The 24,019-nt window shown below is 36.9% G+C and overlaps 1 long non-coding RNA gene across 1 annotated transcript in view; it reads left to right on the top strand.

Annotated features, from left to right (window-relative positions):
* The first annotated feature begins 3,233 nt into the window (after window positions 1–3,233).
* LOC129532083 (uncharacterized) overlaps window positions 3,234–24,019 on the top strand; it is a 50,276-nt gene continuing 29,490 nt past the window's right edge. Inside the window, exon 1 of the long non-coding RNA XR_008677710.2 lies at window positions 3,234–3,342. This is a non-coding gene — a long non-coding RNA (uncharacterized lncRNA). The remainder of the gene's footprint in view (window positions 3,343–24,019) is intronic.

The raw sequence follows: 24,019 nt of genomic DNA, 5'->3' as shown, positions 1-24,019 counted from the left end.
GCATGGGTTTATATCCTGATCACTGTCCCTCCCACTGTGCTCTCAGGCAACAGATGATTGGCTATTTCTTTACCTCCTGTTGTTGCCTAATTAGCATTTTAGTGAGCTCTCCTTACTATCTGATTGGTCATGTGTGAGCTAAGTTGCAAGCCCCGTGTTTCAAGGTGGAAGCGGTCACCTTCCTAGCTAGGCTCAGGGATTTTTAGTCGGCCTAGGAAATCCAGCTAGTCCTGTCTCTCAGTTCCATATGAATTTTAGGGTTTTTAAAATATTTCTGTAAATAATGTCATTGGTGTTTTGTTAGGGTTTGCATTGACCCTGTAGATTATTTCAGGTAGTATGGACATTGTAACTAATAATTCTTCCAATTCATGAACACAGAACACCTTTCCATTTATTTGTTCCCTCTTCAATTTCTTTTATTAATGTTTTCCAGTTTTCATTCTACAGATCTTTCACTAGATAGTTAAGTTTATTCCTAGGTATTTTTTGTAGCTATTGTAAATAATTGCTTTCCTGATTTCTTTTTCAGATAGTTCACTCTTGGCATACAGAAACACAACAGATTTTTGTGTCCTACAAATTTACTGAATTCACTTATTAGTTCTGAAGTTTTTGTGGAGTCTTTAGGGTTTTCTCTATATAATATCATGTCATCATCAAACAAGGATAATTTGACTTCCTCCTTTCCAGTTTGGATGTCCTTTATTTCTTATCTTGCCTAATTGCTCTGGCTAGAATTTCAGAACTATATTGAATAAAACTGGTGAAAGTGGTCATCCTTGTCTTATCCCAGGTCTTGAAGAAAAAACTTTCAACTTTTCACCATTCAGTTTGATGGTCAGCCATGGAATTGTCATATATGGCTTTTATTGCATTGAGGGATATTCCTTTCATAACTAATTTATTAAGAGTTTAATATTAAGGGGTGTCAAATTTTATCAAATGCTTTTTCTGCATCTATTGAGATGATCATACAGTTTCTGCCCTTGACCCCATCGATGGGACGTATCACATTCATTGATTTCCATATGTTGAACCATCCTTGTATCCATGGGATGAACCCATTTGATCATGGTGTATCATCTTTTTAATGTGCTGTTGGATTTGGTTTGCTAGTATTTTGTTGAGGTTTTTTACATCTGTGTTTGTCAGGAATATTGATTTGTAGTTTTCTTTTTTTGTTGTGTCTTTGTCTGGTTTTGGTATCAGGGTGATGCTGTCCTCATAGAATAATTTTGGAAGAATTTCTTCCTCTTTAATTTTTTGGAATATTTTTAAAAGGATTGGTATTGGTTCTTTTTTAAATGTTGTTTAGAATTCAAGAGTGAAGCCATCAGGTCCTGAGCTTTTCTTTGACAGGAAACTTTTTACTATTGATTCAATCTTGCAACTCATTATTGTTCTGTTCAGTTTCTAATTCTTCATGACTCAATTTTGGTAGGTTGTATGTGCCCAGGAATTTATCCATTTCTTTCAGGTTTTCCAATTTGTTTGTTCATAGCTGTTAATAATAGTTTCTTATGATCCTTTGTATTCCTGTAGTATCAATTGTAATGTCTTTACATCTCAGATTTTATTTATTTGGATTTTCTCTGTGTTTTTCTTAGTCTAGCTAATGGTTTATTCATTTTATATGATCAAAAACCAACTCTTTGTTTTATTGATCTTTTACAATTTTTCAGTCTCTATTTTGCTTATTTATTCTCGATCTTTACTATTTCTTTCATTCTACTAATTTGGGTTTTAGTTTGGTCTTGTTTTTCTAATACTTTGAGGCCTATCATTAGGTTGTTTTCATAAGCTATTTCTAATTTTTTTTGTCGTAGGCATTTATTGCTATGAAATTCCCTCCTAGAACAGCTTTTGCTATATCCCATAGATTTTGGTAAGATGTATTTACATTTTCCTTTGTTTTGGGTTTTTTAATTCTCTTTTAAATTTCTTCATTGACTAATTTGGTGATCAACAGTATGCTGTTTAATTTTCCTGTATTTATATAGTTTCCAAAGTTTCTCCCATTATTAATTTCTAGTTTTACGCCATTGTTGTCAGAAAAGATACCTGATATGATTTTGATATTTAAAAAGTTTTTGAGACTTATTTTGTAGCCTGACATATGATCTATTCTAGGGAAAGTGCCATGTACTGAGAAAAAGAATGCTTATTCTACAGCTGTTGGGTGGAATATTCTGTATTGTCTGTTATGTCTATTTTATCTTGCAATCTAAATCTAATGTTTCTTTATTGATTTTCTGTCTGATCCATCTGTTGCCAAAAATGGGGTGTTGAAATCTCCTACTCTTATCACATTTCAGTTTATTTCTTCCCTTAAGTCTAATAATATTTGTTTTACATATTGGAGTGCTCCAGTGTTAGAAATACATACATACATATATATATATATATATATATATATATATATATATATATATATATATATATTTACAATTGTTATATTCTCTTGCTGAATTGATCTTTTTGTCATTATATAATGACATTATAAAATGACAATCTTGGTCTCTTTCTACAGTTTTTGATATACAGCTACTCCTGTTCTTTTTGGCTTCTGTTTGCATGGAATAGCATTTTCCATTTTTTCACTTTCAGTCTATGTATATCTTTACAGGTGAAGGAAGACTTGTAGGCAGCATATAGTTTGGTGTTGTTCTTTCATACATTCAGCCACTCTATATCTTTTAACTGATGAATGTATTCCATTTACATTCAAGGTTATTATTGACAAATAAAGACTTACTCTTGCCGCTCAGCTAATTGCCTCCTAGTAATTTTGTGGATCTTTTGTTCCTCTCTTTCTTGTTTACCTTTGTGGTTTGGTGGTTATCTGTAGTTATAAGCTTTGATTCTTTTCTTTTTCTCATTTGTATGACTGCTGTAATTTTTCCTTTGTAGTTCCTTGGGCCTACATTAAAATTTTATACTTATAAGGAGACTATTTTAAGCCGGTAACAGGTTAAATTTGGTTGTATACAAATATTCTAGACATTTACCCTTGCCTCCCACAATTTGTATTTTTGCCTAAACTTTCATCTTTTTACATAGTATATTTCTTAACAACTTGTTGTAGCTATGATAATTATTGGCCATTTTGACTTTTAATCTTCATACTAGAGATCTGAAAGATTATATACCACCATTACAGTAATAAAATATTCTAATTTTTTTTTTTTTTTTTTGAGATGGAGTCTCGCACTGTCTCCGAGGCTAGAGTGCAGCGGTGCAGTCTTGGTTCACTACAGCCTCCACCTCCCAGGTTCAAGGGATTCTCCTGCCTCAGCCTCCCGAGTAGCTGGGATTACAGGCACCCATGACCATGCCCAGGTAATTTTTTGTATTTTTAGTAGAGACAGGGTTTCACTATGTTGACCAGGCTGGTCTGAAACTCAAGACTCATGATCCACACGCCTCAGCCTCCCAAAGTGCTGGGATTACAGGCATGAGCCACTGCGTCCAGTGAGTATTCTGAATTTGATTATGTAAAACTCACCTTTACTAGTGAATTTTACTTTCATATGATTTAATGGTCATAATTAGTATTCTTTTGCTTCCAGTTGAAGCATTTTCTTAAGCATTTCTTGTAAGGCTGGTCTAGTGGTGATGAATTCTCTCAGCTTTTGCTTGTCTGGAAAAGACTTTATTTCTCTTCATTTCTGAAGGATAATCTTGCTGAGTATGGTATCTTGACTGACAGTTCTTTTTTATTTTTCAACACTTTGAATATATCATCCCATCCTCTCCTGGCTTGCAAGGTTGCTGCTGAAAAAACATTTTTGATAGTCTAATGGGGAGTCCCTTATCACATATAAGGGAATTATGTGACTGGACACTTTTCTCTTGCTGCTTTTAAAATTCTCTGTCTTTGACTTTTGATAGTTTAATTATAATGTGCCTTGAAGAGGATTTATTTGGATTAAATCTAATTGAGGCCCTTAGAGCTTCATGGGTCTGAGCACCTATATCTCTTCCAAAATTCGAGATGTTTTTAGCTATTATTTTGTTAAATAAACGTTCTCAATCTTATCTCTTTCTGAAATGTCCAGAACATGAATGTTTGTTCACTTACTAGTGTCCCATAGGTCTTGCAGGCTTTCTTTGCTCTTTTCCATTCCTTTTTTCCTTTTTTTCCCCCCTCTGGATTATTTCAAACTACTTATCTTTAAGTTCAGACATTCTTTCTTCTGCTTTATCTAGTCTGTTGAAGCTCTCACTTGTACTTATTTTATTCACTGAAGTCTTCAGCTTCAACATTTCTGTTTGTTTTGTTTTTATCACTTCTATCTCTGTTAAATTCCTCATTCAGATAATTAATTGCTTCCCTAATTTCATTGAATAATGTATGCGTATTCACTTGTATAGCACTAAGTTTCCTTAAGATAATTATTTTGAATTCCTTTTTAGGCAATTTGTAAATTTCCATGGGGGGGGGGGTCAGTTACTAAAGAGTTACATATTTATTTGGTGGTATCATGTTTCCTTGCCTTTTTATGTTTCTTGTATTCCTACATTGACATCTGTGCATCCAATGGAATGATTGCTTCTTCTAATTTTACAGAGTCACTTTGTGTGGAATGATTTTCAACTACAGATGTGTCCTAGGGTGTTGGTTAGGTAGGGTACATTGGCTTTGGTTCCACATGGGCACAGTAGTGTAGTCTCTGTAGTTTTTATAGCTGTAGCCAATGTCAGCAATGCCAGTGACAGCCTAAGTGGCCTAATGTTCAGGAGTTTGTGTGGCTACTTGAGCACAGCCTCATCACTCAGGACAGGGGCACCAAGCTGTTCTGTGAGCTGAGGGTGCCCCAGGGCTGCTCCTTCACCAGGTTGGGCATGCCGTTCCCACTGGACAAGACCACCTGTTCCATGGGGGGGCAGTGTGCCTTGAGGGCTTAAACACCAAGGTTACAGCTGCTCCACTGGGCCTAGGCTCTGAGTAGCCAGGGTTGGGCACCTCAGCCACTGGGATGAAGACGGAGTGTCTTATAGGTAGTTTTTTCCAAGCGGGTAGGGAGCTGTAACTGCTTGGCTGGGGAATGGCGCACTACCATTTGTGAGCGCAGTATAGTTGGCAGATCCTCAGGGGCAGGGAGATGTGGCGGCTACTTGCCTCCAGAGCAGGTTTACTCTTGCAGTGTCTCCAGTCTCAAAACGGCACCATATAGCAGCAGCTTGGGCAGAGAAGCAAAATATGGGTTCCTTCTTTGGAGTAATGCAGACATGTGAACTCCTGGAAACTCCCTATACTGGGCTCAGAGCTTGGAAGGACTGTAGGGTTCTCCAGCAGCAAATACTGTAGGTATTCATGACTTTAATTGGGGAGGAGGGAAGTGGGTACTGGAGGTTTCTTGCTTATTTTTCCCCACAGGGAGAGTTCCTTCTGGTTCTGAACTGATCCAGGTTGTGGAGACCAGGAGGCAAAGTTGGAGTGTTTTATTCCCTTTTCTGTGCATCCATTATGAGTCACTATGCTCTACAGAATCCCTACCACTCATCTGTTTTACTCCAGCACTCTCCTTCAAATACCCTAGTTGAAATGTGCCTGGCTATTTGTTGATCCCTTTTTATTGGGAGAGGGGATAAGCATTAGGCATCTCTTGTCAGCCATCTTGCTGGCACCATGCTCGAGATATATTTTTTAAAATTCAAGATTGCTGTTCACTAAAAGAGATTCTACTGAAGGCCTCTAAGTTAATAGTTATTAACCAGATCAGCTCTTTTTAGAATGACAGAGGCCTCAGTATTACAACTGTTTCCAGAGAATATACACAAAAATATAATTGTTAAAATAATAGAAGCCTTATCTCTAGGATTGCCACCGAAGTGATAACAGGCTAGAAGTATAAAGTTCCCATTTTTTCCAGGTCTGTGACAATCCCATGAATTTTGTGACCCTAGGTTGTATAAAAGGTTAGCAGTTGTTAACACTAGCCATCAATCTATCATTCAACCACATGTTCATCCTCACCCCCAATTTTCCTTACATAAACACACATTATTCTCTAACCTCTAAAGTCAGCATTACCATTATTTTCTGGCTTCTTAATAAGACTATGGAAAATTAAAATGAAATTCAGGGTATTAAAACACATATATTGACTATTTGGGAGGCTGAGGTGGGAGAATAGCTGGAACCCAGGAGGCAGAGGTGGCAGTGAGCCAAATTGCACCATTGCACTCCAGCCTGGGTGACAGAGTAAGACCTCGCCTCAAAAAAAAAAAAAAAAAATATATATATATATATGTGTGTGTGTGTGTGTATTTGTATTTGTATATGTGTGTGTGTGTGTATATATATATACCACCTTCTTTGCACTAAACTTTCCCTACTCAATGGTTTACAGATTATTAAACATTTGGTCTATGCTTCAAAGGCCTAAGAATTTGTCACTAAATATTCAAATTCCCTGCACAAATAATAATTCAAGTTTGTGTGTGTACATATACACATGAATGTCTGTACTTATGTTTTTACAGCTACATATATACATGCATATATATATATGTACCTGCATGTACATATATACATGCATATATATATATTTACCTGCATGTACATATATACATGCATATATATATATATATATATATATATATATTTACCTGCATGTACATATATGCACACTATGTTAAACTCTGTACAGATTACATTTTGGTTTTCTTTGTATAACTGCCAAAAATGAAAAAATACTTTTTTAAACAGCAAGAAGGCAAGAAATAGTACACTTAGAACAATAATTTATCAGGCTGAACAGAGGCCAGAATCTTAGTGTCCAGCCTCTTGATCTTATTATTTATCACACAGCACGACCAGAAAAATAGGGACAGAGGAGAGAGGGAATAAAAGGCCCTCCTGCAAGGACAGACAAAACCAGGCATTGATTGGATTGTATCTGATTGTTCACTGTCCAGTGCACCTGTGCTGTTTCCCACCCCTTTCACAATCTTCTTGATCCTGAGGGTTGAACAGGGCTCATCTTGCAAACAATATCCAAATTGAGATCGGAAGAAAGACAAAAGCTAAATTTATCCCGACACTTTCTTCATTCCAAGCTCCCACTTTCCTCTGACGCACAATTGTCATTTTCAAAGGAAAGAAAGCTATTTTCAATAATGAAAAATGGATTCCCCTTCCCACCAATATCAGTACAACTGCATCCCACAGAAGTATCACTTATGGAACCACAAGCAGGAAGGCAGATGTCATTGTGTCCTCTCATCTGTGCTTATTTTTCACAGAGCTTTCACAGCAAAGGCAGGAAATAGGAGTGGGGGAAGAAGACTCCAGCCTGATTGGGAAAGATTGTATAAAGTATCTCCCAAGAAAGTGCTTTATTTTCACTGAAAAAGAAAAATTATTTTTATTGGATTAACATTGATTCTAAAATTGGACCCAATTCCTACTGGGCAAGAACCAAAAAAAATCCTGGTTTGGTAAAAACATATTCTAGAATCATGCCAAAGTGCGGCCCTTCCTTTGACTTGAAGTGACTGTTCTGTAACATTACAGCCATTAAGTTACAATCTTGCATCTAACCAAAGCAAATTAACAAAATCTTCAGTAATCTATAAATGTATTTCTAAAACTCATATTAGGAAAAACACTGTATCTGGACATGATACTGCCTGACCCATATCCAGAAGACTTGAAACCAGATAAGTAAATAATTGATCTTTTTTTTTAGAAATATTTGCTAGGACATCTTAATATCAGCCTCATGTGAAGAAATAAGAAAGTTAAAATTTATAGCTAAGTCATCAAGTGTGTATAATAGGAATAATTTGACTCTTGGTGTCAACTATACTTGTGTGAATTGACATACTGATGCAACTTTCTGAAAGTTAGTTTGTTCACTAAAATATACTAATGTCTATGAGCGTATTTGGAAGAATAGCAAACAAAATAATAAATACGTTAAGTGCTAGGAATATTATAGGTATTAAATTATAGTTTTCACATTATTATGATTGCCATTATGATTCATTGTTAGTTTATAGACTGCTATTAGTAATCACAATATTACTAATAATATTAGCATTATATTATTGATTACATGTGATTATAAACATGATTACTAATATCACTATCATTATTGTTGTTACTAGCATTTTAAGAATTTAGCTTAACTCTGGAATGTTTTCAATACAGAATTCGTGCTACAATAGACCTGATTTTTTTAGAAAAATAAATTAAGAAATAAAAAACTAAATATGATGAATAAGAAAGAAGCTTTAAATTGCTATGCATTGAAGGCTAGATTATTCTAATAGACATAATAATTAAAGCACCAAAGCCTGTAATTTCTCACTGAAAAGACAGAATGAGAAGGAAATAGTCAATGATGTATAAAAAGAAAATTTCCACTCTTGGTTACCCCTTATTCAGTCTATTTCATGCAGCCATGCTTGAGAATGCAAAACGTGACCCAGAAGCTGGTGGTAAAATATACTTCTGCTCCTCTGAGAAGCAGTTAATTCAACAGGCTGTGAACAGCTCCCAACTCCTCAGCAAATAACTATACACTTCTGATTATGTTCTTGACATGGGCAAATGAGAGGACACACACCCAAGGACTGAGAATGATGACATGCCCAAAGGAAAAATAGGACCCCTGCTGCTGTCCCAGGGACTCATTCTGTACCAGCCCTCATTCCCATTTCATTAATCTCACAAAAACAGCATTTTACTAAATCTAATTTTTTTTTTTAAAGACGGAGTCTTGCTCTTGTTGCCCAGGCTGGAGTGCAATGGTGTGATTTTGGCTCACTGCAACCTCCGCCTCCTGGGTTCAAGTGATTCTCTGCCTCAGCCTCCCGAGTAGCTGGGATTACAGGTGCCCACCAACATGCCCAGCTAATTTTTGCACTTTTAGTAGAGACAGGGTTTCACCATGTTATCCAGGCTGGTCTTGAACTCCTAACCTCAGGTGATCCACCTGCCTGGGCCTCCCAAAATACTGGGATTACAGGAGTGATTTTTTAGACAAAACTTATAGTTTAATGAAGGAGCTTTACCATATTACTACTTCCATTTTGCAGATAAGGAGTCTTAGACAAATGTAGCCTAAGGCTACATACCTAGAGTACTAAAGATTTGGAGCACGAGCCCAGGTATCCTATGCAGGTATGGAACTGCATAGTCTGAATTATTAACCCTCACCACCTGCCTCTTTTGGGCATAGCAGTTTTAAGCAGATGTTGAATGTGAGTGGCAGAGCTACAAACAAGGGTCAGCCCACAAACAGCAGCATTCACAAATGCTTTACATAAACTGAGTGTAAAACGAACACATGATACAAAATGTGAATGGGAATTCCCATATTGTAGCATCATCTCCAAAGCTAAGGACCACAGAGCTATACTATAAATCACAAAGGTCGCCTGTAATCCCAGCACTTTGGGAGGCCGAGTTGGGCAGATCATGAGGTCAGGAGTTCGAGACCAGCCTGACCAACATGGTGAAACCCCGTCTCTACTAAAAATGCAAAAATTAGCTGGGCGTGCTGGAGTGCATCTGTAATACCAGCTACTCAGGAGGCTGAGGCAGGAGAATCGCTTGAACTCAGGAGACGGAGGTTGCAGTGAGCCGAGATCGTGCCACTGCATTCCAGCCTGGGTGACAGAATGAGACTCCGTCTCAAAAAAAAAAAAAAAAAATCACAAAGGGCAAGTCAAATTACCAGGTTGTCATCTCGAATAGATAATGGGATCAACTTCAAGGTAAGAATTTCTCACGTTCAAAGTAAGAATTTGTGAAGCTAAGCACACACACACACACACACACACACACACACACACAATATAACCATGGTTAAACAAAATACCAAGTTATAAGTTTTTTGAGGCCAAAGATCCCAGTAAAATGTGCTTTAAGTCTCCATGACAGAGAGCTTAAAAGGTATTTTTAAGTGAATTAAAAAGCTGTAGCTGGCTTTGAAGAAAAAACATGGAAAAACGATATGATTTACACAACTTTTTATACCTTTATGATTCTGCAAGAAACTTCCCAAAATTTGTCCCAGTTTTCTTTAATATTGTTTTGTTTCTCATTAAAATAAAACTGGCAAGAATCTCTTGAGGATAGCTCTTTTGCAATTTAAATGATTCTTATTAAACAAACCTGGAGAAGAAAAGCTGTTTTATCTTAATATTTTTTAGAGATAACTGAATCATAGTATTTAATCAATGACCCATTTTGTCAAACAAATATTTAAAAGTGTCAAGTGACTCAATGGAATACAATATCAATTCATGACAACATTACTTAGGATTTTAGAATGATGTCACTGATTAAGGAATAGTTTCAAAGATCTTCTTCGTATAGAGAATGACGATGAAGAAGAAGAATTAATACAGTTTGGAGTTATAAATGACTCCCTTTTAAAAATGGGTTTCACAGGACTCACGGGGCGAGGTGGCTTACGCCTGTAATCCTAGCACTTTGAGAGGCTGAGGCAGGTGGATCACTTGAGGTCAGGAGTTCGAGAACAGCCTTGCCAACATGGTGAAACCCCGTCTCTACTAAAAATACAAAAATCAGCCAGGTATGGTGGCTGGTGCCTGTAGTCCCAGCTACTCAGGAGTCTGAGGCAGGAGAATCACTTGAACCCGGGAGGCAGAGATTGCAGTGAGCCAAGATAGTGCCACCGCACTCCAGCCTGGGTGATAGAGCAAGACTGTCTCAAAAAATAAAAAAAAAATAATAAAATGGATTTCTTTGACAAGAACTATGATACATATGAAGAGAGCCAGAGACTGGCATCAAAATTGGCTATTGTACATTACCTATCAGGAGGATGCTTCAAAAGGAAGGCATTTGCCGCCACAATATCCAGTTGCCAGTTGAAAAGGTTAATATCCTTTTAAGCAAACTATCCACCAGAGGAAGAAAAAAAAAGAACTTACTAATAAAATCAATCTGAGCTTCAAAATCAATTTAATACTGTATATTAGGAGGAAACTCTATTCGTTATTTTTAAATATTTAGCTGACAGATTGTTTATCTTCAATCACAGATCTGTATCTGCTGTTTAACTCATAGAACTAAAAATATTCACTTATTTGGCACATTCTCCTGGTGAAATTATTGGCAGAAATTTTAAATTAGGTAGAAATCTTATGTTGAGAATGCAAAAGTGGGTTGGGTGTTTTTTTTTTTTATTGTTGTTGTTGTTTGTTTCTTCATAATAGGAAGTTTATAAAGACACCAGCAAAGGGTAAAATATAAGTATTGAGAATAGAGGAAATCTAATAATTCTCAGCTTAATAAATCATTTCACAAACCTGTATGTGTATATATTTTTTCACTTTAAGAAGCAGGTCTAAGCCAAGAACTTTCGTATTCTCTATACTTAAAAAAAATAGCCCTTTAGCTACTTTGCAGTCATATGAATTAAGCAAATGAAAATTACAAAGAGGCATGATTTTTTTGGTGGTTTTCTTATCACCATAGCAAATTGAGGCCCACACATAAATGATCAGAGAGCTGGTTTTCAAGCTTACTGTCTTCAAGAGAAAGACAGATTCTAGCTGTCACTTCAAGAGTCATCTAGTTCACAGCAACCAGCAACAGGTAGCCAGCAACCCTGATGAGGGATAGAAACAGCACCCATAGAGGACCCCTTTCCTAGCAGAATTTTTTGACACCACTCAATCCCAGAGGAATGGCTTCACAGAGCCAAAGACAACTTTAGGGTGACTCAGCTGTCTGTAGGTATTCTCTAGCAAACCTGGAAGATGTATTTTGCATTTTGTTGTTATCTAAAATAACCAACTCCTTATACTTTGATTGAGATATTGAGATGTCCCATCCTTCCCCCTGTATCCATGCTGGCACTGGTTAATGTAATCTTCATAAGACACAATCCTTAGATATATGTTAGGTTGATTGTTCCTGTAACTTCATGGCACTATTCCATTTACAAAGCACCCACCCATAAAAATGGCAGCTGTTACCCTCTCTCTTTGCCCCTCCTTGAGAGTCCCCTGTCCTTACCATGGGAACTATAAAAGCTTGGCTTTCTTAGAAAATATGTAGATTTAGAATTAGAAAAAGAGAAGACATTATAAAAAATAGAGATAGTATTGGGGACTTGACCGAAGCATAGTTAGGCTGATTTCTTTACTGCAGAATTTCTTAGAGCCTTGATCAATTAATGTGCAAAGTTATTGCATGAGGGGGTATTAGAGAAGGAATTGTTTATAAGTCACTGCGCCTACTGGATAGTTCTCTGCTTAAAAATTGTATCAGCCCATATACACTTGATATTGTCACATTGATGAAGATACACACCTCACTCCTGCCCTCCATTGCAGTTTTATTTAGGACACAAGCATCTTTTTAAAAGCCAGATACTTGGGGAGGGTAAGGAGATTGATTGGTCATATTTTATATCTTTATGTGATTTACTTGGAGAAGTTCTCACTGTGTGAAATTACACTGATATGCTGAACTACACCAGTCTTCTTTTAGAAGGAAAGGGGAGAAGATGGTTTTAGAGCACTGTGCAGTTGGATGGGTACATTTGTGGGTGGAGGAGCAGCAGGAGGGACTGGGGGCATGGGGAGGTAAGAACTGTGTGTGTGGCTTTGTTTTTCTTGGGTCGGATTAACTTGGGTTGGAGTTTGTGAGGGAAGTGATAGGAGAGTAAATATAAAACCTAACTCTGCTTATTTCATAAATAGGCATATTTTCCACAAATATATCCATCTTTTTCTCATACAACAAACATTCTGACTCTCAAAATTTTAGCTAATTGAATTATAGGATCCCCAAATTCAAAGTTTAGCTACATTTGGGTTAAATATACTAAAGATGGCTAAATGAGACCCTAATTTTCATTTTTTTGAAATATTATATCTTTATTTATGGCATATAAACAAAAACAAAACCTTTTTCCAAAAGGCTACATAAACGCCTTACTTCAAGTATTATAAAACATGTTATTATATCTTTTCCCTGATTTGACTTAGTTTCAATAAATATTTTGTTGGAAAACCATTTTTCCCCAACTATAATAATGATGCAAACTCATTATAGAAAACTGGGGAGATATAAACATGTTTAAAGTTGAAACTGAAAATCACCTAGCATTTCTTTCTATGACAAAAGATCTTCTAAATTTCAAAACATGAACTTATAGGTAGGTGCACTTTTCCAATATAATCTATTGTAATATGTAGTCTACTTAGTTTTTTTTCCACTCAGAGTCATTTTTCCCAAACTGAAGTAACAAATCCATCCTCCTAAGTGTGGGAATATAATTACTAGTTAGAGAGATGTGCATCTGAAAAGTTTATATTAACATTTTTCATTTGGAAAGCTCAAGCTATTGCCAAAGTTCAAAAGACATGAAGCTCCAGAAATATTTAGTATCTTGTCTATCAGATTACAATATCTTGAGACAATACTATATAATGATACTCTAGCTTAAGTAAAAACAAACTAAACTAAAAACTTCATCATAGGCAGTTATAATATTGATAATTGGAGCTGATTCTATTAAGGGGCAACCCTCCTCCCCAGTCAACACAAAATGCATGTTTCTTGTTAGAAGACTGTGTTGACTATATTTTCTTACTTTCTGTATTCCTGATGCTCTGGCATCTGGGGTCTCTCTAACTGGGCAGAGACTGCCCTCTCTCCCTAAGGACAGCCAATTCATAGAGATTAGCAAGTGACTAACCTTGGAGCACAGCTTTCACTTGCAAATTCACCAATCCAAAGCCCACAACTCCCCCACACCTCTTCTATTTGGCTCTTAAACTCCAGGCCAATATTCCCCTATCCTAATCACTGCAGGGCCAGTTACCAAACAACTCAGGACAGCCTCCTACCCCAAAACCCACTGAAATTATTCAAACAAACTCATCATCGTAAACCTGCTTACCCTGCCTCACCCATTCTTTCTTGCAGAAACCACAATAATGCCTCTTGCCCATGCTTTCCTCCCACTCCCTCTGCCTCCTGACTGCCCTGGTGCTTCCCCTTGAGGAACTGCATGGAGTTCTGTGCCCCATTCTCTTGAGAACTGTGAATAACAACTGTTTTTTCAATGACAATTGTCTCCTGATCTGTTAGTGTCAGCATACCTGAATAATAGCAAAACACAGTTTAAAACAAAGACTTTAAATTCATGCCAATTAGTGAACACATAAGGTTGCTTTCAATTCAAAATGCCTAGAAATAATAAGAGGGTGATGTACACATCTGTAGATGGAGGTCAAATTCACCCTTTTTTTCAAGTACCTCTTATTGCAATAAAATATTAGGATGTATGAAAATTTCAATACTTTACCAGGATAGCTACACACTATGAGGTCTGAGCTGTAATGCCCTTATTGGTGAAATGAGGGATTTGAACTAGATAATCTCCCTAAGTCCTTCTAGATAGAGCATATAATCTCTTAGTGTTTCTGCTAATGTATTTTTATTAACAAAATCCCCTTGTTAGATGACTCCACCCAATCTAAAGCACAGTGGGAATGTTACTTCTCTATTGCCAATGCACTTGAATTTCTCCATGGCAGTTACTGGGTTTTACTAATTCTTCTATTTCTTACCCCTATTATGGTCCAACAGCAGAAGCTCAACAACAAGAAACACAATGACTGACTGAATCAAATTACAGTGAGCTTCATATTGGGTAGAAATAGATAGACATGAGAATAAGATTATGAAAACTGTCATTTTCACTGAAGGCTTGAATAAGAAAACTCTACACCCAAATACTTAATCCAAGTCTTTTTTGCTAATGAATGATTGGATACTTGTAAAATGAAAGAATCAGTCAACTGTCACTAGAAATATTCTCAACAACCAAGATAAGTCAAATGAAAAGCTTTTTAGGGATTTTTATTTCTGGTTGCTTTAGGGTTTTTTGGGTTTTTCTCAACATGACTGTTATTGGTTTGCAGTATTATTCCAGAGACTGATTTGAAATTTTTTATCCACTAAAAATCAACAATTGGCATTTTTAATTTTATAGAAAAATGAAAAAAATATTAATCTGCAGCCATGCCAAAAAGGCAAACAAAAAGAGCAGCTTTTAATTAAATCTAAGGGATAGAAGTCTTAGTACATTTTTCATTTCTCTCTTCATTCCTCTCCCAGCCACTAGCTGAATGTTGCATTGTAACTGTTCCTCTCCTGATTTACATTTTTCTCTCTTCAGAAGGAAGAATATTAAAAGTCACAATAATATACATTTTAGAAGAAAATTTTAATTACTAATTCATAAGAAGTAATATTCATGTGCCAAGTATGTTACATGATCTAAATTAAAATACTAAGTTGAATTTGCTCTGGTGGATTTTAATACCAGGTAATATAGGTAAAAGGATATGTGGATGTTTTTGATGTCCTGTAAGATAAAATTCTGAGTTTCAACAGGTAAATACATTTCAGTAACTGAATAAGGGGCCCTCTGTAATCTTCATTTTGGGGAGGCCCTTATCCTTGAAATGAGATCTAAGTAACTGAACTCAATCTCAGATTGTTCCTGATCCTGGCCACCAACCAGCTTTAGGGTACTTTGAACCTTTCTTTCTTGGAGAAACTCTTCCCCTGATTTGTCATTAGGAATTTAGGTGCACAAGTTAAAAGGAGACTAGAAAAATAAATTGGTTAAGTAAATTGGTTAAAACTGAGTCTGAATTATGCTGTGGTTCTGTTTGTGTAATTGCTTTGCTATCTGAGTCTTCTAATCACTAGACTCCATTTAACAATTTTAATAAGGATGGCAGTTATTAAAATAAGAAGAGATCAATGGCCAGCCCAGCTTTAGAAACACACCATGAAAATTAGAAATTCTCAGACGAGTGTTCCTAAGATGCACAACTCAAGCAACTTGAACAGAATCAAAACTCACAGAGAACCTTTAAGAATACCATAACCGTTTCTATATAAGCAAAGTGGATGATTAATAATTTTATTCAAATGAGTTACAGTTAAATAACTGAAAAATACATACAATAAAAAGAAATGAGAGATCGTGTGGCGAGAACATCTCTTTAAAATGGAAGGAAGCAATCTCCCTAATTGTAATCATGTCATCAACGTGATCATTTTCAATTACCAGGTAATACAAACGCACTACTTTTTACTCTTCCCTGATCCACCTAATGCCTTACACAGAATAAATTCTCAATAAATATTTTAAAACTGATATGTCTACTCTTCCAATTCAAGATAAGAAAATCTGTGTATATAATATACTAACAGGCTAAACTAAAAGAAAATCATATAATCTTTTTAATACAGGGTAAAAGATAAAAATATACATTCTTTATTTTGTTTATATATAAAATTGGAGATGGAATGACTGCCATATAATTTAAAATATCTATTTTGAAGTAAAAATTATCATCATAGTCAATGAAAAATTTCTAGAACTATTTTTTAATAGATATTATAGATCTGGCATAATAAAACAAAACTGATACTGCATAAATACAAATGAGACCAATTTTTAGTAATCAGCATGTTTCTGGTTCACCCCACCCTGTAATGCTTTAGCTCATCCCCTATCAAAAGTTTCCATATTCATCCCATCTATGAGTGTGGGATGTAAGCTTTGGCTTCCATGACTACCAATGTCTCCCTGATCATTGGTTACATCCACTGAGGAGCAGCTTCCCCCTACTGCTGGATCCCCTGCATCTGCCCTTGGAAGTCTCTCTCAGTAGGCATGGATATCACCTCAGGGTCTCCTCACTCAGTGCTAGGGGCACAGGTGCCCATGGCAGCTCATGATAATGTTAGACCTATCACCACTCACCAGTGCTGGTATCACCATGTCCAAAGCAAGCATGGCTACTGCCTTGGGTCACAGAGCACCAGCACCCCACTGCACAGAAGTTGCAAGAACTTCTCCTTACAACCTTTTCAATACACCATTACTTGATTTACACTACCCTGACCTGTATAGATCATAGAAGTTTCTGTAAGAAAACAATTTTTAATAGTGATCAATTTTTTGTAGTACTAATGTGAGATGCAAATTTAAAAAATGAGATGTTCGTTTCCTAATAAAATAATAATAAAATTGTAAATCGATGAATTTCTTTTGGAGCTTAGATATCTTTCAAGAATCACAGCATTCATACTTTTAAACTAGTAACTTCACCTCTGGGAAGTTCCTAAAAAAATAATGCAATATGCAGAAAAGCTTGTGTAATGGAAATGTTTATCCCAGCATTATTGATAATCGTGAAAACAAAAACAATTAAATACTTAAAAGTAGGAGAATGAGGCCTTGTGCAGAGGCTGACACCTATAACCCCAGCACTTTGGAAGGCCCAGGGAGAGAGATCACTTGAGCCTGGGAGTTCAAGGCCAGCCTGGGCAACATAGTGGGACCCTGTCTTTAAAAAACAACAACAACAAAAAATTAGTTGGGTGTGGTGGTGCGTGCCTGTAGTCCCACTTACTTGGGAGGCTGAGGTGAGAGGATCGCTTGAGCCTGGGAAGTCCAGGCTACAGTGAGCTGTGATTGCACCACTGCACTACAGCCTTGTCAACAGAGTATGATCCTGTCTCAAAAATAAATAAATAAACAAGAGAATAAGTACATTAATTCTGAGTGAATGATTGCAGCAACATGGCATATAAGCAACTGAAGAAATAAATAATAGCAAATTTCTATTAATGTCCACATAAAAATATGAAAAGTTTAAAAAGGAATACATAAAAATTGTATTTGTTATTGTGACAGAGTTGTAGAAATCATTTTTTCTCTAGTTTCATCTTAGAGGAATTGCTGTTTTACTTTCTAAATTGTGACTTCAAAATACGGTGAAGGATAAATAATGATGACTTATGATTTTTTAATTAGAGAAATTACATAGCTCCCACACTGAGAGTTAGCCTTAGTACCCTGAAGCTAGTATACTATCAAATGGCAAATTGCCAACTGCTATATTAATAAAAAGTTCAAATTGCTCCTAACCTAGCATCATGGAAGTCCAGCTGAGTGTCTTTCAAGCCCCCTGATGAATTTCCTGGCATTTTTACCAACTGCATTTCATTCAGTAAGACCAGCCAGGGCTCTTGGTCAATAAGGAGACACACAGATCCTCCTCCATGGCCTTTGTCTAATGTCTCTGCATCTCAGCCAGAAGAGAATAGCCCCTGTAATTGTGAATCACCTTCTAAGCTTCTGATGAAAAGTCAGCTTGAAATACTACTGTTGTCAACCATATCACAGAGGTGCTGGAGATATTTAAATCACACTACACCAAAGCAATGAAAGAGCATGGAAGAGAGGAGCTATAATGTAATGTTTCAGATGACATCAGGATCATGTGACAAGGTGATATGTGGCTTTGGCTTCAGAGTGGCTTTAGCAGAACCCCAGGAATTGAAAACTGAGAGATGGGGCAAGGTTATGCACAAAGAAACATCAGCCATCGTGACTGTGGAGATCAATGTGAAAAGCAGTGTCAAGGCCACAGGTCACATTCCTTGAGTACTGTGCTTCATTCAAACATATACAGACCCCAGAGGGTCTTTATGGATGAAGAATTGTCCCCAAGAGTTGACACTTTGTGGCACAGTGAAAATCAGCGCGGTTATAGACTTCTAAGTCTTATCCCTCCTTCAAGGTCCAGTTATTATTTCAGCTTTGTGATTTGAAAAGATGGAGTCACTTGGTCTGTCTGGGATTCCATTTCCATCTTCAACAGAGACCTAGGACTAGAACATTTCTAAGATTATGTCCAATTCCAAAATTCTCTGAATCTGATTTAAAAATTTCACAAATATTCCAGGCCATATTATGGCTGTCTTCTCTTGAGCTTTCAAAGCACTTACACTACCAGCAACTGGCAACTTGCCATGAAGCTGCCTTTACCACCATTTGAATGTTTTTACTGGGTTATTTGTTACAAATTGATCAGAAGCTTGCCCTCAGCGTCAGGTTTTCTGTCTGTCCCAAGGATGTAATATTACATGTTAAATACACTCACTTGAGGGAAGAATAAATGGGTTATTACAGCTTATTGCTTCCAGATGCACTCAATTCCTAAAGATGAAAAAAAAAAAAGAGGAAAAAAATCACATCTGAAAAGCTGAGTCTTTCTTTGTCTGACTGGGAAATGGTACTGGGACCCCAAGGAAGCAGATTCTGAGACAGAGATTACTGTGAATAAAGTATATTAGGGCATGTTCTTGGAATTAATACCATTGAGTTCAAGGAAGGAAGTGGGATGGGGCAGAGGGAGAAAGAAGATGGGCTGTTGTGTGGTCACAACAGAGGACTCAGCCCATGCCACAGGGAAGACCTAGAACTGGGATGACCCCTTAGAATTGTTCCAAGTTGGGTAAGGAGCATTTCTACCCCCCTTCCTCCCTACCTCCCCACATAGCTCAGCCACTGGATGCAGGCTGCCCGCACAAAGTGAATTGTGACCTTGGGAGAGGCTTTCCAAAGAGCAATTCCCAGAGAGGGCTGACAGCTGAAGGACTTCAGTCAGCAGAATTCCCAGCCACTGGGAGAAAAAGAGATTTAGTGCTGTGTGGGCAGGACAGATTCTGGCAGGCCAGTCTAGCATCTACTCTTCAAACAGCCCGTTTTAAGCCACACTAATTGTTTATTTGTACGGAACTTAACTGTTTACTAATGCTTTTATACAACCTACCCCTCAATTCAGACAACAACCCTGCGAAATGTGAATATTGTTGCCTCTAATTAATAGATGACAGATGAGTGTTGCCAGTTGTAAGGTGTCCCAGGGAAACTCTCAAAGGTAGTGGAAAGAATTTGAAAGTCCACGGATATAGAAGTTTTGGATTCTCACAATTATGGGGTAGGTGAACCCATAAGACAAGCTATTGATGATTACTATCATTGTGATCATTATTACCCTGAACCTGCTGTGACCTGAAAAAACTAAACCACATTAATATTGTGTTTATTTTTCTAATGTCCACTTCATTTAAGACTATGATTGTCTAATGTCTTGACACTTTTACATATGAATAGCTATGAAGTCCTGTGCTTGTGCAAATCATTTTTTTCTGTAACAGCAGAACTTTTATGCTTATCCGTTGTTATGGATTGAATGTTTGTATTCCCCCAATATTCATATGTTGAAGTCCTAATACCCAGCTTGATGGTATTTAAAGGTGTGACCATTTGGAGATAATTAGGTTTGAATGAGGTCATGAGGGTGAGGCCCCCATGATGAAATTAGTGTCCTTGTAAGAAGAAAAAAATATACCAGACTGCTCCCTCTGCCTTGTGAAAATGTAGCAAGGAGGTGGCCATTTGCTAGCTTGTTGATCTTGGACTTCCCAGTCTCTAGAACTGTGAGGAATAAGTGTCTATTGCTTACTCCACCCATAATATGGGATTTTGTTATAGCAGCCTGCGAAGACGAATACATCCCTTGAAAAAATCATCTCTTGGTTGGATCTATCATTCTCATCTGATGTGGTTATTTTATTCTTGATTCTGATATCTAGATGACTCTCCACTGTTCTAGCTTCACTGTAAGCACACCTTTGTAAGCACACCTTCAATGTTTTCATCAGAGTTTTTAATAAAAGGATAGCAGACTATGAAGATTCTCCTTTAGTTTCACATCAACACAGGGTCATATCTGTTTAATGAATGAATATTACCTTATAACATATGACATTGGTGTCTGCATCTTGTTGTCTAAAATAGAAGTTTCCAAATTGTTTTTACTATAAAACTTTCTTAAAATAAAATCTGTTTCAAAATAGTGAAATAAAAATAAATGGAAGCAGAGTTGCTCTGGTTCAAGGTAGATGGTGTGGTGAGGGGCCTTACTTCTTTGTCTTCCCTGTAGCAAAGAGAAGGCAATGAAGGAAGGCAAGGCTTTTGAGAGAGCCCTGAGGTATCTACATGGACATCCAAAGCTTTTCACATTGCACCAAGAATACCCCTGCACAAAAATCTTATAAGGCACTTTGTCAAATACACTGCTGAAATCAAGGCATGGACTTTCCCCTGACTTAGCTGTAAAATACACACACACACACACACACACACACACACACACACACACACACACAGTGAGTTTCTCTTGATTTGTCCTTGGTAAGCCCATGCTGATCCAAAGTAATAATTGCGCTCTTTTATAAATGCTCACAGGACATTTTTTCCAGATTATATTAAGGGAGAGTGTCAGACTTGTTGTTCTATAGCTTCCAGGGTCTACATTTCTGCATTAAAAAAAAAATAACATCTCCAGTCTCTGACATCGCTTCTGTTCTCCACCTGTAACACCTGTGAGTTCTTTGTGAATTCTGGTGTATAATTAGTTTATCCAGGGCAATGGTTCTCAAAAATGACTGCATATTAGAATCCCCCTGGGAGATTTTAAAAAATGCCCCTGCCTGGGTCCTCACCTTAGACCAATTAAATCAGAATCTCTGCAAGTATTTTTAAAAGCTTCTCTTGTGATTCTAATATGCAGCCAGGGTTGAGAACCAGTGATCTAAACGTGGCTTAAATTAATTTTAAATTCTTACATGTTCTTTTACCATTCATTCCCTTTCCATAAGCCTCAATCTCTCTGTTCTTCATTTTCTCATTGAAGATCCTTCTTTATAATTCAGAAGTTAAAATTAAAACCTAAGTTAGCAGTTTTACTTCATTTTTGTCTGAGGAACAAACCCAGCCCAACCCTAAGTTATAGCCTATGCTTTCCGAATACTTTGGCTGCAAATATAGTTTAAAACCCTCTTTAAGTTCTTTGCATCTTTTCTCAAATCTGTTAAATAAAACAATTTCAACAGACTTTTAAAAATCGTGTGACTTTTATTTATCTTTTAACTTCACCCACTTGCTTTTTGTCATGTTTCCACTTCTGGTTTTATAGATTCCATACCTAGCAAGAAAATTTCCTTGCTATATTCCAGCCATTATCGAAGCAGATTCCAATAACAACTATTGCATTATCTTTTCTTCCTTGCATTACAAATCTGAGTTCACTTTGTGTTTGTTCTCTAGTATCGTCTTATCAATATCGTACTCCACAAATATTATTTCTAATCCTGTTTACTGCATTTTCTCTTTAAGAATGGCTGGGTACCGCTTGTGCTATCTATATGATAGTTTGCAATTTATAAAATCCATTCATGTGTATAATTCCGTTTGTGTTTTGTTTTTGCAGTTCCATCTGCACAATATTCTACTTTTTCCTAGAACTTCATTGGTAATCCTTTTTATTCAATTATACACATTATCATGAGAAATGCTCTACTTTCTCAGGAGCCTATTCATCTGCAAATTTAAGCTATACTCCAAAAAACACTATCCTTTTTTCAACATCATCTAGATAGCCAGCTATTCCCATAACAAGTCTGCTCTTCTCTTTAAAACCATGACCCCCCAAATAGAACAAATGACCAAAAATCTTTTCATGTCCAACAATGTAAAAGATCACAAAGTCCTTAAAAATTTATCCCCCCACCCCATGCTAATTGTGGCTTTCTTATTTACCTCCTTGTGAAAGATCAGAAGTAAGATGTGGTTTCTTCCCAAAGTACATATTCTAGGAAAACAATGCACTTCCTACTGAGCCCTGCTAAGCACCCACACTATGAAATTAGGTGCCAACCAACACAATGGGGTTCCAGCCCTAGTGAGGACATTTCTTACCTTGGGAGTAACTGTCTGTCATCCTGACTATAGTTAGTTTTTGTTTACTGCTTTTTTCTATTCCGAAGGTCTGACTTTCTTTCCAGGAAGATACTCTAACTTGATGCTTAAAATGGTGTCCACATTTTCTTTTCCTTTGTCACATTTCTATTTGTAAACTTTGAAACTCCAATTTTGAGCCACATTTACATCCCCAAAATTCTTTTCATACTGATTTTTTTTCCTTCTTGTCTTCATACCATTCTTTTGCTCAAAAAGCCAAAAATCACAGAAAAAAATTCTTGGTGTACACAGCCCTTGGGGCTCAGAAGAACTTCTGCAGTTTCTCTAGCAAACTGCACTTCATTCCCCTTCATGTCATATACACATTGTCTTAGTCTGTTTTCAGATGCTATAACACAATACCACAGACTGGGTAATTTTTAAAATAAGTTTATTTGGCTCACTGTTCTGGAGACTGGGAAGTCCAAGGGCATGGCACTGGCATCTGCTTGACCATCTGGTGAGAGCCATCCCATGGCAGAAAACAGAAAGAAGCAAACTTGAGACAAAAATGGGGCTGAATTTATCCTTCTATCAAGAGCCTACTCCCAAGATAACTAATCCATTCATGTGGTAACAGCATTAATCCATTCATGAGGGTAGAGCCCTCATGGCCTAATTGCCTCTTAAAGGTCCCACCTTTCATCACTGCTGCATTGAGGATTAAGTTTTCAAAACATGAACATTTGGGAGACACATTCAAACCATAGCACGCTGACTGCCTGCTGCCTTTTATCTTCTATTTGTGTTGGGCCTTTTGGGGAAATTTACCGACTATACGTGTTCACATTCTTTGTCTTTATTTTTAAGAGCTGCTATTCTGAAAGTTAGCAGTTGGTGCCTGTAGTATGGTGACAGGGAAACAGCCCAAAGTTTGGGAAGCCAAGGGTTCCAGTCTCATCACTACCATTAAACTGGATTATCTTGAAAAAAACATTCCATTATCTCTGAGTCTTAGTCTCTGACTCTATAAAGTGGGTGGAGAGGAAATTGAACTAGGCTGGATTTTCAACTTTATTTATTTTTTTAATCTGTAGGACCCTTCACATTAAATATTATTGAAAACCTCAAAATATAAAGGAGAAAGTCAGAGGAACTAAAGTTGAACTAGGGGTGAGCTTCACCTGTTAAGTGCTGACCACCTTCCCGTCCCACTTACTTCATTCCTCCTTATGGCTGCTCAGTGCCATCAGAGCACCTCCTAGGCTGCATAGAGAACCATGTGAAAACAAATCAGAGGTTCTCAAAATTTAGTGTGTGCAGGAATCATCTCAAAACTTGCTAAAAGAGCAAATTAGGCCAGGCACAGTGGTTCACACCTGTGATTCCAG

The sequence above is a fragment of the Gorilla gorilla genome, chromosome 11, assembly GCF_029281585.2.
Source record: "Gorilla gorilla gorilla isolate KB3781 chromosome 11, NHGRI_mGorGor1-v2.1_pri, whole genome shotgun sequence".
Lineage (NCBI taxonomy): Eukaryota > Metazoa > Chordata > Mammalia > Primates > Hominidae > Gorilla > Gorilla gorilla.
This window is presented reverse-complemented; position numbering and strand designations above follow the sequence as displayed.